We start from the raw sequence: 18304 nt of genomic DNA, 5'->3' as shown, positions 1-18304 counted from the left end.
AAGAACAGGTATGTCAGGTAGTAGGGACCATGAAGGATGAAAAGGCTAGTGAGGATGAGGCAGAAGGAGGCCTAGACAATTCTCAAAATGAACCTCCTACTATTCGGTTAGCTAATATTGAATTGTTAGGGAGATTAGACATTATGCTTTCATATTTAGATGCAGAACAATGAGAAGACCTGACAAGGCTACTCACAGCATTTAAAGGAGTCTGTAGCGACAAACCAGAATGTACAACCTTAGCCATACATTATGTGGATGTAGGAGAATCCTCTCCTATAAAACAGCATCCTTATCACGTAAGTCCAGAGAAACAGGCCCAGGTGAAAGCAGAAATGTTGGAAAATTACATGTTGGAAAACCACCTAATTGAACCCAGTCAAAGCAGCTGGAGTTCCCCAGTTGTGTTATTGCCTAAGCAAGATGGTTCAATTAGATTTTGCATAGATTACAGAAAGGTTAATACAGTAACAAAGGCAGACTCCGACCCAATTCCTCATTTGGAAGACTGTAGTGACAGAGTTGACAGTGCCATGTTTCTTACCAAAATAGCTTTGTTAAAGGGATGCTGGCAGTTTCCTTTAACACCCCGAGCTAAAGAAATATCAGCCTTTCTCACACCAGACAGCCTTTTCCAATGCCGAGTGATGCCATTTGGGCTAAAAAATGCCCCAACAACTTTCCAGAGACTAATGAACCAAATGGTAGCCAGTGTTCCTAACTGTGTGGTTTACCTTGATGATGTGCTGGTATACAGTGATACTTGGAAGGACTAAAAGCTCTGTTTATAAAATTACAGCTGGCTGATTTGGTGATAAACCTTGCTAAAAGTGAATTTGCAAAGGCATGGGTAACCCACCTAGGGTATAAATTAGGGCAAGGACAAGTGTTGCCAAGAACAGCAAAGGTACAAGCATTGATGGAATTCCCTTCCCCTAAGACTAAACAAGAAATCATGAGGTTTTTGGGGATGTGTGGTTTCTACTGCAAGTTTGTACCAAATTTTAGCACTGTAGCTGCTCCTCTGACATATTTGCTACAAAAAAGAAAGCCAAGGTAGTGTGGTCAGAAGAGCACCAAGCATCTATTGAGAGACTGAAAGCCATTTTTATCAATGAACCAGTGTTGGCTGCCCCAATTTTCACTAAGCCCTTCAAGGTAGCAATTGATGCTAATGACCTGGGGGTTGGTGTAGTCCTGTTACAAGCAAATGATTCCAAAAAGCTAACTCGACACCAAAAGAGATACTCTACAGTGGAAAAAGAAACCCTGGGCTTACTACTAGCTCTTAAACATTTTGAAGTATATGTCCTCCACGACTACAGAAAAACACCGGTATAGGAACATAGGAGCAGGAGTAGGCCATTCAGCCCATCGAGCCTGCCCTGCCATTCAATATGATCATAACTGATCTTCCACTTCAATGCCTTTTTCTCACACTATCCTCATATCCACTTCTGTCATTTGTATTTAGAAATCTGTCAATCTCTGCTTTAAACATACTCAATGACTGAGCTTCCACAGCCCTCTGGGGTAGAGAATTCCAAAGATTCACAACCCTCTGAGTAAAGAAATTTCTCCTTATCTCTGTCCTAAGTGGCTTCTCCCTTATTTTGAAATTGTGTCCCCTGGTTCTAAACTCCCCAACCAGGGGAAACATCTTACCTGCATCTACCCTGTCTATCTCTTTAAGTATTTTGTAGGTTTCAATGAGATCACCTCTCATTCTTCAAAACTCTAGAGAATACAGGCCCAGTTTCTACAATCTCTTTTCATAGGACAGTCCCACCATCCCGGAAACAAGTCTGGTGATCCTTCATTGTACTCCCTCTATGGCAATAATATCCTTCCTAAGGTAAGGGGACAAAAACTGCACAAGTACTCCAGGTGGGGTCTAACCAAGGTTCTATACAATTGAAACAAGACTTCACTACTGTGGTACTCAAATCCTCTTGCTATAAAGGTTAACATACCATTAGCCTTCTTAATTGCTTGCTGCACCTGCATGTTAGCTTTCAGTGACTTATTGACAAGGACACCCAGTTCCCTTTGTACATCTACACTTTCTAATCTCTTACCATTCAAGAAAAACTCTGCATATCTATTTCTCCAACCAAAGTGGCTAAGCTCACATTTTTCCACATTATATTCCAACTGCTACATTCTTGCCCACTCGCTAAGTCTGTCCAAATCCCCTTGAAGCCACTTTGCATCTTCCTCACAACACACATTCCCACCTAGTTTTGTGTCATCCATGAACTTGGAAATACTATATACTGATCACAACCCCCTAGCCTTTGTAGAAAAATTCAAAAAGCAGAATGCCAGTCTATTTCAATGGAGTTTACTATTGCAGCCCTATCACTTAAAGATCATCCATATTGCAGGGCAAAACAATGTAATTGCTTTGTCTAGAATTTAACCTTGTTTTGTGTTATCTGAGTACAAAGAAGGTACAGGGCATAACTGTATTAGTTATAGGTAAAGAGTGAATGAAAATGAGTGCGTAAATGCATTTTAATAGTTTTTTCATCTTTTTTTCCACTCTTTGTAATGAAACACATTTAAAATGGCATTTCATTCCTCCAAGGATGGAGGTGTTATGAAAGTGCTTCCATTTTTTAATACTTTTTGAGGACTCGTGTTTAAAAATTGTGAAAATTGATTCATTTGAAAGACTAAAGAGATTCCATAGATGCTGGACTTTTTTTTAAAGTTCATTGGAAGGATTTGGACTTTGTGTGAAAAGAAAACCTTACTAGAAGTCACATGTCTTAAACTAAGTAAACAGCAGGAGCCTTGATGTCTCGGGGAGTTATTTATAGCGAACTGACATGTCAAGATTTATGGTGGTCAAGAGTTGCTTTCATTTTTGGCTATTGTTTTAGTTCAATTGTGAGTAAGCCTGCTAAGAGAGAAGCCACCAGCTCATCCTTTTCCACCTCTTTGAGAAACCCTGAGAATGCAGTGTGAGAAATAGAGAAATTGATGCCACATTTCTCCTGGAAAGCCTGCCGGACTAATCCTTGACGTTACCTGAAAAAAGCTGCTCCAAAAAGATTCTAGTGTATTTTGGGACACCAGAAAAGGAACAATTGACATAATGCCATATCTTATCATTTTCCTTCAAGTATTAACAAGTATTTGGCCAAAGTATTTTCTTTTGTCTTTTTTTGTAAAGAGATCTCTGCAGAGAAAACATTATTTTTTCTTTAACCGGTGTGTGTGTGTGTGTGTGTGTGTGTGTGTGTGTGTGTGTGTGTGTGTGTGTGTGTGTGTGTGTGTGTGTGTGTGTGTGTGTGTGTGTACGCGTGCGCATATGTGTTGGGTTAATTCAGAAGGGAACTTTCATATTTCAATCTGTGTGTTAATAAGCTTTGCATCTTTATTGAATAAGTCTTGTTTTATAATAAATTAATAATTTTTTTGTTTATTAAAGAAACCGGGTTGGTGGATTTTATTCTGAAACTAAAATAAAGTATATAATTGGCTTCATCGGTAACTGGGTAAAACATTTAAATATATGTTGTGGCCCATGGAGAAGTGGAACTAGAGAAAGACAGTGCACTCCTCCAGCCTCAGTCATAACACTAGTGATAAATTCTTTAGTGCCACAAAGTACTCTCCAAGTGTTTCACTACTTTTCTGATGTCTGGTTCCAAATTTGTAGCTTTCTGCTATATCTAGTGGTTTAGGGTTAAAATGTTTCTCCAACTTGATGATGATCATTTTGAAGGGCATATCTTTTGCCTTGTTGGGAGCAACAAGGTTTGTTAGTGTGTCATACCCTTCCAGGCCAATTTCCGTTAGCAAAACTGCTTTCTTGCACCTAAGAATTGCCTTATTCTGTCTTGCCCTCTTCAATATCACCTTTGAGTTCAAAAATGTTATTAGTGCTGAAAAACATGTCAATTCTTTCAATGTACGGATTGAATGGTTCTCAAGCCTTCTCATATGTTCTTAGCCTTCCAATCTATCCTGTGGGCACAGCCATATTGTCCTGTTTGTAAATTCACTGTAACCCAGTAAACACTTTACTTTGACTGCCCGTAACAATAATACCTAAAACCAGTCTAGTCAATGGTTGAAATTATTCCCTTATCCAAATGAGCACTTTGAAACTGATGCATACTAGGACCCAGCGACATCCCAGTTAACCAAGGGAACAGTTTGAGGCTCAGGCTTCGCACATACCAGCTAAAATCTCTGCCATCCGAGCAGGTTGATCATCAAAAGCTGGCTGATCTTGTTCACTGCAGTCTCTGCTGCTTTTTACAGCCTATATTGATGACCTTTATCTCATCCACATTGCCATTTTCTGTGATATATTTGGGTGGCGTTAACAGACAAGACGGACATCAAGCATTGCCAGTTCAAAGAAGTGTTTATTTACGTCATTATGTCATTGCATCATTATACCATCACATCATTAACATATATAAATATATTACACTTCTCTAGCTTGATATAAATATCTGGTATTTAGCAGGAGTCTCCCATATCGATTGTAGGTTCTCTGTTCCTCTGATGCCTTCATGCCTTTTCGATAACATATTTTAGCTGTTGTGCTTCTCAGTGGTCTTCCCCACTTTTTTAACTGGTCAATATTTGTTCTATTTAGTGGCTGTCACCAGATTACTGACTTGTTGTCCCAATATTGCCTCATTTGAGTTATTGCTTTAACACGGGTTAACTTGATGTCTAACTGTAATCTGTCAGACAGTCTTGTAGTCCCACTGCAATATGATCAGATATTTTGTGAACAGAGTACGGTAGACATTCTTTTGCCAAACAGTATCAGTTGTCAAGAAACTGTCCATTGACTTGGTATTTTGCTTCCCTTAATCAAATTTAGCTTTTCAAAAATTGGGTTTCTCTGGACTACAAAATATTTTCTGAATCCGACTCATTGGATTGGATTTTAAAGGCTCTCCGATGCTGGGAACGGTGGCTGGGGGGAATGAAGATAGCAACGGATGAGGCCCGACACCAACCCCAGCAACGGCAGGCCCCGTCCAGATCTCGGCAGCGGCGGTGAGGCCTCTTGGCAGCCACCCTGCCGCTCGGTGATGGGACCTGCATTATGATATGCAAATGGGTACTTACCCTTAATTAATATGCAGGCCACATCGATTCTGCCAACACGTTGAGATCTTCATTCTGGCAGCCGGCAAAGCTGTGCCTTCGAATCCCTGTTCAGGGAAACAAGGTGCGACACCTGTGGGGAGGGGTGGGGAGGTGATTTTCTCTGTGCGGGAGGGGGTGGGGAGTGGGGTTAAAGCCCTTCAGATTGGTCGGGGTGGGGGGTGTTGATGGGAAGGGGTAAAGGACAAAGGTTCCAAACTTTGGTGGGGGGAAAGGTCAAATCTCATGGTAGGTATTCTGGGGGAGAAAGGACAGGAATGATGTATAATGCCATTGTGGGTGGGGCGGTGGGAGAGGGCATGGAAAGCTTGTTTTATTAATTTTTATAAACTTTAAAGTCACTGTTCCTTTAAAATTTAAATGCTCATTGAGGGCCTTTAAAAATGGCGCCACACCTGGGCATTGGCGCCGGATGCTGTTGCCGGGGCAGCTCGTCTGCCCCCTCCACGTCATTGGTGGGACGGCCGCCACAGCCATGCTAATGAGCCGCCACATTTGGGATCGCGGCGGCTCCATGACGTGGGCCCCGTGTGTGCGGGATGGAAATTTTTCCCCCCGCTGCCTCTTTTGGCTGCAGACTTTTAAAAAACAGCCCATTCTGTTTCATACTCCAATGTTCTTGGACAGTTAAAAAAAGAACAGAATTTCTACCTCATTCATCAACTGTCTGGGTGTCTTATTTAATTTTAAATCTTTCAAAGCACTCACTCCATCACTGGCTGTCCTGCTGGTTGTTGAAATCAGACATCTCTATTGGAGTTTGTGTGAAAAGGAACCATTTCTCTACGCTTTTAAAGTCTCTTACTTATTTATAGACCCCAGAGTAGAATTTTCACAGAGGTTCTCCAGTCTCTCGACATAACTGTTTTGGAAGGTCACCATAGTGTTGTTAACCCTCCAGAGTTATTGCCCTGCAGTCTCGAGGAATTAAAGACTGGTCTCTGGCACGCTGCTGCAAGTAACCCAGGAGAAAAATCATTGGGGAAATATATTTTCTATTTTCTTTAAACACTTTTGTTCATTAGCTATAAAAAATCAGACATGGGAAAATGGGCTGTTGATTGAAGAGTGAAAAGTGAAGAATCATCCAATCAGGTATTGCAGAGTCTATTCCCTTACTGATTGGCATGGGAAGGTGCTACATGTGAGGATGGACATGTCAAGTGACCAATGGCAAGAGCAGGGTTTTTGTAGGCAGCAAATCATGTGATGAAACCTCCAGGAATATATCCAACCAGAGTTGGTAATCCTAGGTCAGCAGAAATCCCAGGAGAACAGCGAAAACTGCAATTTTGCCGATTCTCATGGGCTTCTGCTGATCTGCTGCCAACGTTATGGTGGAAGATCAGAAAGCCCCATGCAGAAATTCCAAGCATATATCTTTTCCAAACTTTCTTCTGATTGGTCTCTGGCTAGTCATTCTCTGTTTTCATGGTTTCCAGATGGTACTTATAGTAAAGAAAAACAACCACTGCCACAATTAGATGTTGCTGGTTCTTTTAGATATGGACTCAGACACAATAGATATCTATTTCAAAACTTTACATACAATTTTTCTGGCACTTTCTAGTTTCCAGCTGGGCCAGGAAAATTCTGCAACTACAATCCTTGCCCCAAACCAAGTCTATCATTATTTTCTTTACTGTGATTCAACACTCCACTTGCTGGTTTTTATTTATATTACACATACATAATATGGCACCTAACCCTAAAATAACACAGCTATCTAGATTAAAACTCCTTCATATGGTGTGCACTTCCGATACACATTCATTTTATTTCCTGTGTCATGACATTTTAGTTTTATACACTGTCAATATTTGTGTGTTGCATTGTCAATGTTAAACTGTATGTTAACATTTGGCTATCACACATCTTTCCTAGCCATGTCTTCCACTTACACCCATTTCTTTACTCCAATTTTCACTTTTGAGAGCTCCTTTTTGTCCAATCTTTGGGCTTAATTTGGTCCTCCATCCAAAACTCACGGCAGTAGATCCCACCCCTTGCCACCTGAACCATTTAAGGCCCGCCAATTCCAATCTTGGGCAAAGGCCTATCCGCTTCCCTTGTTTTATGTCCCCATTACAAGTCAACAGGCCTTGAGCATACCATTTTGAACTACATGACCCATATGCCCCCGTGTACATTGCAACCCCTGACCTCACAATTGCCTAACCTCATAATCCCTGACCCCTAAACCTCCAGCCTAATGCCCACTCCTTGGCCTTCTGACCTCTCACCTGATGTTTCCTTCTTTCATTCTGGGTTCCCTGAACTGAGCTGCAAAATAACATGAAATCTTTACAAAATTTGCTTGTAACATACATATTGTGTTAACTCTTTTATTCCCTCAAGAACCAAAAGCCTGTTTTCACTTCAGTGCTCTTATAAAGGACTTTATTTTTTTAAACATTGATAGTGCTGCAAGAAGTGCAACAGAATGTTCCACAGGATGGCTATACAGCTAAAGTGATTATATTGCACAAAGATATGCTATTAACTCTTAAAGTACCTTTGTAAACTAAAATCCTGTTTCCCAGTTCAATGCTATGAAACAAAATTACTGGTTTTTTAAAAACTTAACTTTAATATCCCTCTAGATGCTGCAACAAAATCTGTAACTGGGTCACTGTTGTTGTTGGAGATCATAAATCAGTATTCAATCCACCGACTGACCCCAATTTAGGATCCAAGAAAAAAACCCAAATGGGCAAGATTTCACTTTTATACATTTTACTTTAACACTCAAACCAAAACCAATAAAACTTACATATGAACTAACAGTCTATATATACATATACATATAGCTTAAAGATTACATGTTAATTATCAGATGCAACAAAGATAGTTCTCACAGTTCTTCTGGATAGTCCTCTCAGATCAGATAGCAACAATTACAGCCACAAAACCTTTCATGACTGAACTTTTCTCCAAAGCCCATCTTCCAAGACGCATACACTGATTTCCATAGGCATTCCCCTGCAATCTGAACTCCACCAATACCATCTCCATCAAAACTACACACGCTTCTGGAAATTCCATGGTTTCTCACAACAGTCCTGATGGCATAGCTCTACCAGTGTCACCTAACGTAACTCTATAAGTAATCAAAAACAGCTGTTGCAATTTGTATTCACTGAGGGCCTGCTCCCAGGATCAAGTCTCTGTTTTTAAAACCAATAGCTCCCAACTTTCCTCTTTATAACAACAATTAGCTGTCTTTGCTTCCACCCACTGCAGAGTAGTCTTCTAAACTGAAACATGAGCTCCAGTCACATGTCTTTGGTCACTCTTCTGTTCATAGGACTGTTTGTTTTAGCTTTCAGTTTCTTTTTCCAGTAAATTACTGTCTCAGAAAAAACACATGCTTTGAATCCAAAAGTCATTGCACCTAGCAGTACATTCAACAAGTTATCTGTTCAGATAACGGTCTGCAAACGCTGTTCCCCCAGTCTCTCACTGTGGACTGCATCGCACTGTGTTTTAGGCCCACAAGAGAGCTAACCGATGTATCTGTCAACTCACTCTGAGCAGTGTCACAGGACATCTGCTAATAATAAAAAGCTGTAACGTATAGTGCACACTTGCTGTAAATATCAGGTGTATGCGTTGTAATACTTACTCATCACACTGTATTGCTCACTGTGAGCAACTCTAGAAGAGATTGACCAATATGGATAGATATAAAAATGCTGTCCGTATTTAGAAAGTCATGTGGCAGCTTTAATTTCATTCATATTTCAATCTGCAAGAAATAATCAAAAGTCTATATTTAAATATATAGATTTAGATCCCTTGATTAAATTGACTAATTTGTACTAATTCAGAAATATAAATGAAATGTACTTGAGGTGGGCCGGAACTTTATGCCCCCTTAGGAGTGGGCTAGGAGGTGGGGGGGGGCATAAAATCTGGTGGGATGGCATGGGCACCGTGCCGGTCGCCTATCTGCCCCCGCTGCTATTTCATCAGTGGCGAGGGAGGTGGCAGGTGGCCCACCCGCCCTTAGGCCAATTGAGGCCCTTAGTGGTATTTTACTAGCAGCGGATGGGCATTTTGCCACCTGAGGAGGCTGCCCAGTAATACCTGGCCAGTCTCCTTGCAGTCTGGGGTGGGGTGGGGGGGGGGGGACCCTCCTGATCAGGCGCCCTGTGCCAGCACAAGCCACCCCACTGAAACAACTCCTACCTGCCCTACGCTCTGAAACCCTCCCTCACTGGGGTCTAGCCAATTGTCCTTGGTGAGGCCCGACCCCGACTTCCAGGTGGCACTACTGGGACTGAACAGCTGCCAGCCCTCTGATTGGCCAGCAGCTTTTGGAGGCAGGACCTCCTGCTTCAGAGGGGCAGAAGCCCCATCTGCAGCTACTTAAGGACCTGAACCATGCAAAATAGCATTGTAGCTTGCAGGCCCAGCAGAGGCAGTCTCACCCCTGGCTTTCCAGCCGGTGGGCGACACCACCACTTTATTGTTAAATTCCAGCCGTGTAATCATTTTTGGAAAAAGTGGCAGGCAGGAGAGTCAAAACCTTAAAATGTAGCAGAGAATCAGAGGAAAATGCCTTAACTGGTAATGAAAAATAAACTTTGCCTCTGGAAAGAGGGGAGGTGTTAAAGGCATTAGGGCTGCTGATGTTGGATGGAAATGCACCTATAGATGTTAATCGTCAGAAAAAGTGCAGCAGGAAAAATAACTAGCAATCCCAGTTCGTACCATCTATAAGAAGCACTGCAGCAATGTACCAAGGCTTCTTCACCAGCACCTTTCAAACCCACAACCTCTGCCACTTAAAAGGACAAAGGCAGCAGGCGCATGGGAACACCACAACCTGCAAGTTCCCCTCCAAGTAACACACCATCCCGACCTGGAAATATATTGCCGTCGCTTCATCGTTGCTGGTCAAAATCGTGGAACTCCCTCCCTAATAGCACTGTGGGTGAACCTACACAACATCGACTGCAACAATTCAAGAAGGCAGCCCTCCACCACCTTTTCAAGGACAATTAGGGAGGATGATAAATGCTGGCCTCCTCAGCGATGCCCACATCCATTATCCCCATATAGTTTACTGTGCTATGGTACACCCACTCTCTCTGGTAGCTGTGTCATGCAGGCCCTCACCTGCCAAGAATGAAGCACATAATTTCACCACATTAAACTTAAAATTGTTGCTGGGAAGGAAAGAGGGCCTATCACAAGGAATTGTCAGGCCCCTCGCCGGAAGGACCTTTTTTGCATACTAGCAGACAGTGTTGGAACAAAGGAACCAGTCCCTGCTTCCCTAATACACAGAAGACGTGGTCAGATTAGTTTAGTCACATGACTAACTGGCTGTTGGAGTTTTTTAAATTTGAACTTGTCACAGAGTATTTGAACTCAGAAAGCTGTTTGCTCCTAGACTGAAAAGACCTCTCTCCTGTCTGCTCTCATCTCTTTCTCACGGAACTGAAGACCCATTGAAGACACAGAAACCCCAAGAGAGAAAAGTCTCCTACAGTAAACAAGGTTTAAGAAGAATACTGCGCCCCAATGAAAAGCAAGAATTACTTACAAAAGGACTACAGTGAGCTCAAAGCACAGTAACAAGAAACCCTTCTGATATTGCCTCAAACCTCTCCACTTTATTTTTCTTCTGCTCTTTTCTGTCTCTATTTGCATGTGCGTATCGCATATGCATGCTAGCATGGGATGTGGCGTTAACCAAATTAGAGTTTAAGTTTAAGTTTTAATAAATTTCACTTTTCTTCTTTAAACCTAAGAAAACCTGGTGTGCTTATTTCTTTGCCTTATACTTGGAAAGCAGTGAACAAGGATTCACCAAGGGGGAGCTCAAAACACAGTGTGTTTAAAAATTAAATCCTGTTACAATAAGACCAGGTGATGGTTGAAAGAGACCCCTCGACACTTTCTCACCTGGTCGTAACACATGTTACATAGAAATTGTAACATGGAAGCAAGCCATTCAGCCCTACCAGTCCAAGTTGGTGTTTTTTCTCCACATGACCAGTAGCCATTGGGGTAGGGCTGGGAGGTGGGAGGACTGGCAATGTGTCAAGGAAAACATCGGGAGGGGAGCCCAATGTTTTCCCACCACCATGGCACATTGCCAACAGCAGGAAACTCAGCAGCTTGGCTGCCCATCAGGCAGCTTATTGAGCCATTTAAGTGGCCAATTGATGGCCACTTCCTTCCCCCACAGGCATTTTGCCTTCATCGGGAGACCCCCTCCCCCCCACTTTATGGGGAGACCGTCAGGTAAACTCTGGCAGCGTCCCATTTGATTCCTGGGTGTGGAGGGGTGGGGGGCTCCTTTATGGGCATTCAGGGCCCATGGAGGGTCTCCTGGAGGCAATGGCCACTCCCACAGCAACAACGCCACCAGTGCATTGTGACCCCACCCCCACCCCCGATCGCCAGGGCCTACCTGTCTTGCCCTAGCTTACCCACAAAAACCCACCTTCTCTTCGAGGGACCCCTGGCATTGAGGCACCCTCTCCTTGGTGATGCAGCCTCAGCATTGTGCACCACTAGTGGTGGTGGTGCTGCCGAGTTTACCTGAGTGCCAGCTCTCTGATTGGGCTGTCAGCTCTTTGGGACAGTCTGCCATCCTCATTTGAATGGTGGCCCCACAGGCAGCCTGTAATTGGCTGCTGGTGGCAAATGCCATCCCAGGGTCCTGCAGCCTTCCAAAGTGGGGTCGGCTCCTGCTTTCGTCCTTGGCGGCAGGATTTCACTATGTATGGAAAATTTCAGCCCATAATCTCTGCTCCCCTGACCCTTTATTCCCCATTCCTTTACCAACCTATCTGACTTATTCTGTCTGTGGTGTGCCTCCTATGCTAACTAACATCATGCTCTGCCCTCTCCTGCAACTACTGGTCCACTGTGATATGCTTTACCATGATCACTCCATCTATTATGTGTGGAGAAAACCTTCTGCACAACTCACTTACTGTAATGCTGTGCTGATACATGCAACTTTTGCAATTATTCTGTAGAGCTTATAATTTTCTAGCTAGCAGCTTCTGTTGGCAATTTTAGCATTATTCCCAGTTTTCTGTCCTGTGAGAACAGAAGTTATTATCACTAACACATCATAGGACCTGATATTCAGTCAGGTAAACTAGTAGTACTTGTACACATCAAGCACTTGGGGCATAGTGAATTAGACATGCAGATCTCTTTCTCAGCCAATGCACAGAAATTGCTATTCTGTTGCCAAGCTATGTTTTTAGCAATACCCTCATTATTTCTTTGACATTTGTGCTAATTGTCCAGTGGTGCTATGGGCAGCACCAGAACTGTACTAAAGTTATGCTCAGGGCACTGTATTGAAGATATATTTAGTAATTTTGGAGATTACACTCTTATCGACCATGGGACTTTGTTTTGTTTATTCATGGTCTGTTTTTTCATCATTGTTTTCAAAAAATTCTTATATGGTTAGTTTTGCATATTTTGGATTATTTGTCTTACACCTATTTGTTGTATGTTGCAACTGAAATTGCCAGCAGCACAATTCTGAAGATCAGCATCTTGCTGGATTTACCTTTCTATTGGTTGACTTGAAAGGTGGAAGAAGAGGATCTGTGGATGTATTAGAGGAAGATGTGTTTGCACCTAAAGGCAGTCTTGCCACAGCCACCCTTCCTCAACCACCCATGCCTACAAAACAAGGTTCATCTGGCTAGACTTAACTAAATAGATCTTCTTCCGTTGCCTATGTTTCACTCGGGAAACATTCATGGAAATATAGGGGAGAAATTTGTTCGCCAAATGGCGCTATGCCGACTTAGCTCAATTCTCTGCGGGTAAGCAGAACTGTGGGCCGTTACCTGCGCAACCCATGCATCATATCAATGGAAAAGCTAGAAGCAGTGTTAAGTGAATAGATTTCTTGCCCCCTACTCTCTCCATCAGACAGAAAAATTGCCATGAGGAAGTGATCTTGGCTTTGAATTTATACGTCACTAAATCTTTCAAATAACAGCAGAGGATATATTCCAAATATCGCAAGTTAATGGTGCATTGATACATAACGCAGCTGCCAGATGTCTTGTTTGCCAGCTTATCTTCACTTTCTGTTGGAAAAATAGCCAGCATCATAAGAGAGCATGGACCTTTTCCATGCATGCCATGTCATGTAATCACCCTCACAAAAAGTGCTGACAGATGTGATAATGGTTTATTAGACACACCTAAAAACATAAATCATCTAATACTATTTCATTTGCATATTTCTTTAAAATCCTATTCTGCCCTATTTTTAATGAATGCATTTATGCATTCTTATAAATTCCCTCTATTATCTGAAAAAAGTCATCAATTCATTTAATAAAGTGAACAAAGGAAATTCTTGCTAAGGTTTCTACTCTTACACAATGCAATTTCAAGGTAATGAAGACTAATGATGGTGGCTTTCATGCTGGTGAGGTTTTGGGATATGTTTGGAACTAGTGTGTCTCTTCTGATAGGAGCATATACTGTGAAATTGAGGTTTAATGTGGGTTGACTGCAGACCTTAATGGAACAATCATAAGGAGCTACTGATCACTCAACTTCCCTTCCTGGCCCCCATATTAACTGATAATGTTAACGGTAGCTCTCCTCAGATACTGTCCCCTTCCTCTTGAAATCCGCCATCATCACCCAATCCTCAAAAAGCCCACCTTTGACACTCCCCTGCCATTGTCCTTGCAAATTATCTTCCCATCTCAAGCCTCCCTTTCCTTTCTAAAGTCCTTGAATATGTTGCTACCTCCAAAATCCATGTTCAACTTTCCCAGAACTCCGTATTTGAATTACTCTAATCAGGCTTTTGCTGCCACAATACTGAAACAACCAACATCAAAGTCACTAATAACATCCTATGTGTCTTTGGCCATGGCAAACTATCCTTCCTCATCCTTCTCAACCTGTCTGCAGCCTTTGACACAGTTGACCGTACCATCCTCCTCCAGTGCCTTTCCATCATCGCTCAACTAGGTGACACTACCCTCACCTGGTTCCATTCTTATCTATCCAGTTGTGGCTGCAGAATCACCTGCAATGGCTTCTCTTCCAGCTTCTGCACTGTTACCTCTGGTGTCTGCTATGGATCTATCCTTGGCCCCCTCTTATTTCTCATTCACATGCTGCCCTTCAGTGACATCAGCTAACAACACATCAGATTCCATATATACTTTGATAACACCCAGCTCTACCTCCCCACCATTTCTCTCAACCCCTCTACTGTCTCTGGTTTGTCACATTGCTTGTCTGTCATCCAGTATTGGATGAACAGAAATATTCTCCAACTAAATACTGGGAAAGATGAAGCCATTGTTTTTGGTCCCTGCTGCTAACTCCATTCCTCTCCCTGGTAACCTCCTCCAACATTACAATGATCTGAGATCTCTGCACTCCTCCAATTCTGACCCCTTGTGCATCCTCAATTTTAATCAGTCCATCATTGGCAGCTGTGTCTTCAACTGCCTTGAAACCTAAGCTCGGATATTCTTCCTTCAACCTGTCCACCACTCATAAGAACTTGCAAAATAGGAGCAAAAGTAGGCCATACAGCCAATCCAGGCTGCTTCACCATTCAATAAGATCATGGCTGAACTTCTACATCAACTTCATGCTCCCATACTATTCCTATGTCCCTTGATTCCCTTAGTGCTTAGAAATCTAGCTATATCATTTTTGATTGAGTATCCACAGCCCTCTGGGTCACAGAGTTCCATGGATTCACAACCTCTGAATGAAGAAATTTCTCCTCATTTCAATCCTTAATAGCTGACTCCCTATCCTGAGACTATGACCCTTAGTTCCAGAATCTCCAGCCAGGGGAAACAGCCTCTCAGCATCTACCCATTCGAGCCCTTTCAGAATGTTATGTTTTTCAATGAAATCACATCCCATTTTTTTAAACTCCAGAGAATATAGACTTTAACTTCTCCTCATAGGATAGCCCCCTCATCCCAGGAATCAATCTAGTGAACATTCGTTGCACCGCTCTGGGGCAAGTATGGCCTTCCTTTGGGAAGGAAACCAAAACTATATGCAATACTCCAGGTGTGATCTCACCAAAGCCCTGTATAGTTGCATCAAGTCTTCTTTACTGTTATACTCCAGCTGCCTTACAGTAAAGACTAACATACCATTTGCCTTGCTAATTGCTTGCTGTTCCTGCAGGTAACCTTTCTGTGATTCGTGTACAAGGACCCCCAAATTCTGCCGAATATCAATATTTACTAGTCCCTCGCCTTTTAAAAGTATCCTGCTTTTCCATTCTTCCTACCAAAGTGGATAATTTTATTTTTCCCCACGTTGTACTTCATCTGCCAATCTTGCCCAATCACTTTGCAGCCTCTTTGCAACCTCCCCTATAGTTTACTTTCCCATCTAGCTTTATATCAACAGCAAACTCGGAAGCATTACACTTAATCCCTTCATTTAGGTTATTGATATAGATTGTAATTGGCTGAGCCCAAGCACTGATCCTTGCAACACTCCAATATTTACATATCGCCTTCCCAAAAATGGCCCGCTTATTCCTACTCTGTTTTCTGCCCATTAACCAATCCTCAATTGATGCTAATGCATTACCAAAAATTCCATGCTCCCTAATCTTGTGTAACAACCTCTTGTGTATTAGCACCTTCTGAATGCCTTCTGAATATCCAAATACACTACATTCACTGGTTCCCAATTATCTGCTCTGCTAGTTACAATCTCAAAAAACTCTTTACTAGATTTACAATCAATCAATTTTAATTTAATATCCATGCAGAAATTAATTTTGGGTACATTGCTCATTCATTAATATATTACATTTGAATAATAACAAAAAATTACCCTATCACAAAAAGTTCAACCCGATTAAAATTTATGTGTTAAAATCTAAAATAATCAGTCAATGAGTCCCATCATGAGTGCCTATCCTCATCCATTCATCAAGCTCCTGTTAAAAGTTCCTATAGAGAAAGACACAAACAAGTTCAAGAACAGACTTTTCCTATATTTAAGGGATTGTAGCCTTTTCTCTGAATGCATCTGACAGTAATACTGAGACAAGGGATGATTCTCACTGTTCATAACACTCTACTTTCATCAAGATTCTTCAAGAGCAGATTTCGTCAAGAAAGATATGCTCACCAAAAACCCTTCCTGCCTGGTTTAACAATCTCTGTACCTTTAAAGGATCTCTATTCCAAAGACAACAGCACTAGGAGAGACATCCGAAAAGGATAGCACACTCAACTACAGCCGTATAGAAGAGTTTCATGATTGTGAGATCTACTCAAAAGGATTTTAACTTTCTGAGGTAGTATGTCCCTTGTCCACCACATTTCTACACTGTTACCCCCAATTCAACTTATCATCTACTTTGATACCTAGATATTTGTAGATGGTGACTATTTCAATGTCCACATCATGAATCTTCATGGGAACAATATTATAAACTGGCTTTATCCTAAAGTCTATAACTAGTTCTTTCTTCTTGTTTTCATTCAATTTAAGAGAATTGTGATCGCACCATTTTACGAACCTCTCCAATGGGTTCCTATAGTTTACTTCGATAATGAGGCCCAAAAGTACCGTATCAGCAGCATACTTCAGAATCATTATGTCATTGTGTTCTGATTGCCAATCATTAGTGTAGAGCAGGGTTATCCAACATATGGCCCACGGGCCAGGGTCTGTCCCGCCAAAGGTTTCCATCTGGCCTGCGGATGTAAACTGCACCCAGGGCCGTTCCTCACCCTTGCCAGGGCTCCATGACTGGAAATGGGAAATTTCCCATTGGCTCCTTCTTGCAGACTGGCCTTTTTAAAAACATTGCGCTGTCAGTTTCACAGCTGACAGCTGCTGAAGCAGGAACGCGCTTCCCAACTTCAGATAAATTCAGGGTTTTCCAACTTTTTTTAAAAGCCCGCTGGAAAACCCCGAATCTGTTCAAAGTTGGGAAGCGCATTCCTGCTTCAGCAGCTGTCAGCTGTGAAACTTATAGCACAATGCTTTTAAACAAACTGACCAACCACAAAGCTGCTGTGCTGAGTGCTCCCATTCCCTGCAACTATCAGAGAGAGGCAGAGAGAGGGGGGATTCAGAGAGAAGAGGGAATAAAAAGAGAAGGAGGAACAGAGAAAGAGAGAGAGGGTAACAGAACGAGAGGGGGGTGGGGGAACAGAAAGAGAGAGGGGGGAACGGGGGGACAGAAATAAAATTACCTGTTGTGTTCTGTTGTAAATAAAATCACTGATCCAAAGTAGGAGAGTAGGATTAAAATCAAGGTTTTTCAATTTCTCAATAAGCTTAAATGGTTGCATGGTATTTGTCAAACATGTTCTCCCTTTCATAAAACTGTGAAATCTACCGAATCAAATTGTGATTTTCCAAAGGCCCTGCTACATGTCCTTAATAATAGATACTAACATTTTCCTCTACCTCTCTCTCCTCCTATAAAACACCCCCTAAAACCTACCTCTGTGCTCACCAGTCCTAATATCTCCTTGTGTGGCTTAAGAACAGAAGAACAGAAGATATAGAAGCAGGAGTAGGCCATATAGTCATTTAGGCCTGCTCTGCCATTCAGTAAGATTATGGCTGATCTGATCTTGGTCTCAACTTCACTTTCCTGCCTGTTCCCCGAAACCCTAGACACCCCTATAGTTCAAAAATCTGTTTGTCTCTACCTTGAATATATTCAGTAACTCAGCCTCCACAGCTTTCTAAGGTAGAGAATTCTAAAGATTCACAATGCTCTACGAGAAGAAATTCCTCCTCATCTCCATCTTAAATGGGCGACCCCTTATTCTGAAACTATGCCCCCTAGTTCTAGATTCCCCCAAGAGAGGAAACATCCTCTCAACATCTACCCTGTCAAGCCCCCTCAGAATCTTATGTGTTTCAATAAGAGCACCACTCACTCTTCTAAACGCCAAAGAGTTTAGGCCCAACATGCTCAACCTTTCCTCATAAGACAAATGGTGTCAAATTTTGCTTGATAATGTTCCTGTGAAGCCTTGGGGCATGTTACGATAACAAAGGGGAGTGCAGTAGAGTCTGCACACATCCCTGCAGGCAGGAGTGTTTCAGACAACAAAGGGGAGATGAACAAAGAATCCTCCCCCACAGTCAGAGGAAAAGGGAGCCACCCATTCCCTGAAGT

Source organism: Heterodontus francisci, chromosome 3 (genome assembly GCF_036365525.1).
Source record: "Heterodontus francisci isolate sHetFra1 chromosome 3, sHetFra1.hap1, whole genome shotgun sequence".
Taxonomy (NCBI): domain Eukaryota; kingdom Metazoa; phylum Chordata; class Chondrichthyes; order Heterodontiformes; family Heterodontidae; genus Heterodontus; species Heterodontus francisci.
Note: the sequence above shows the minus strand (reverse complement) of the source record.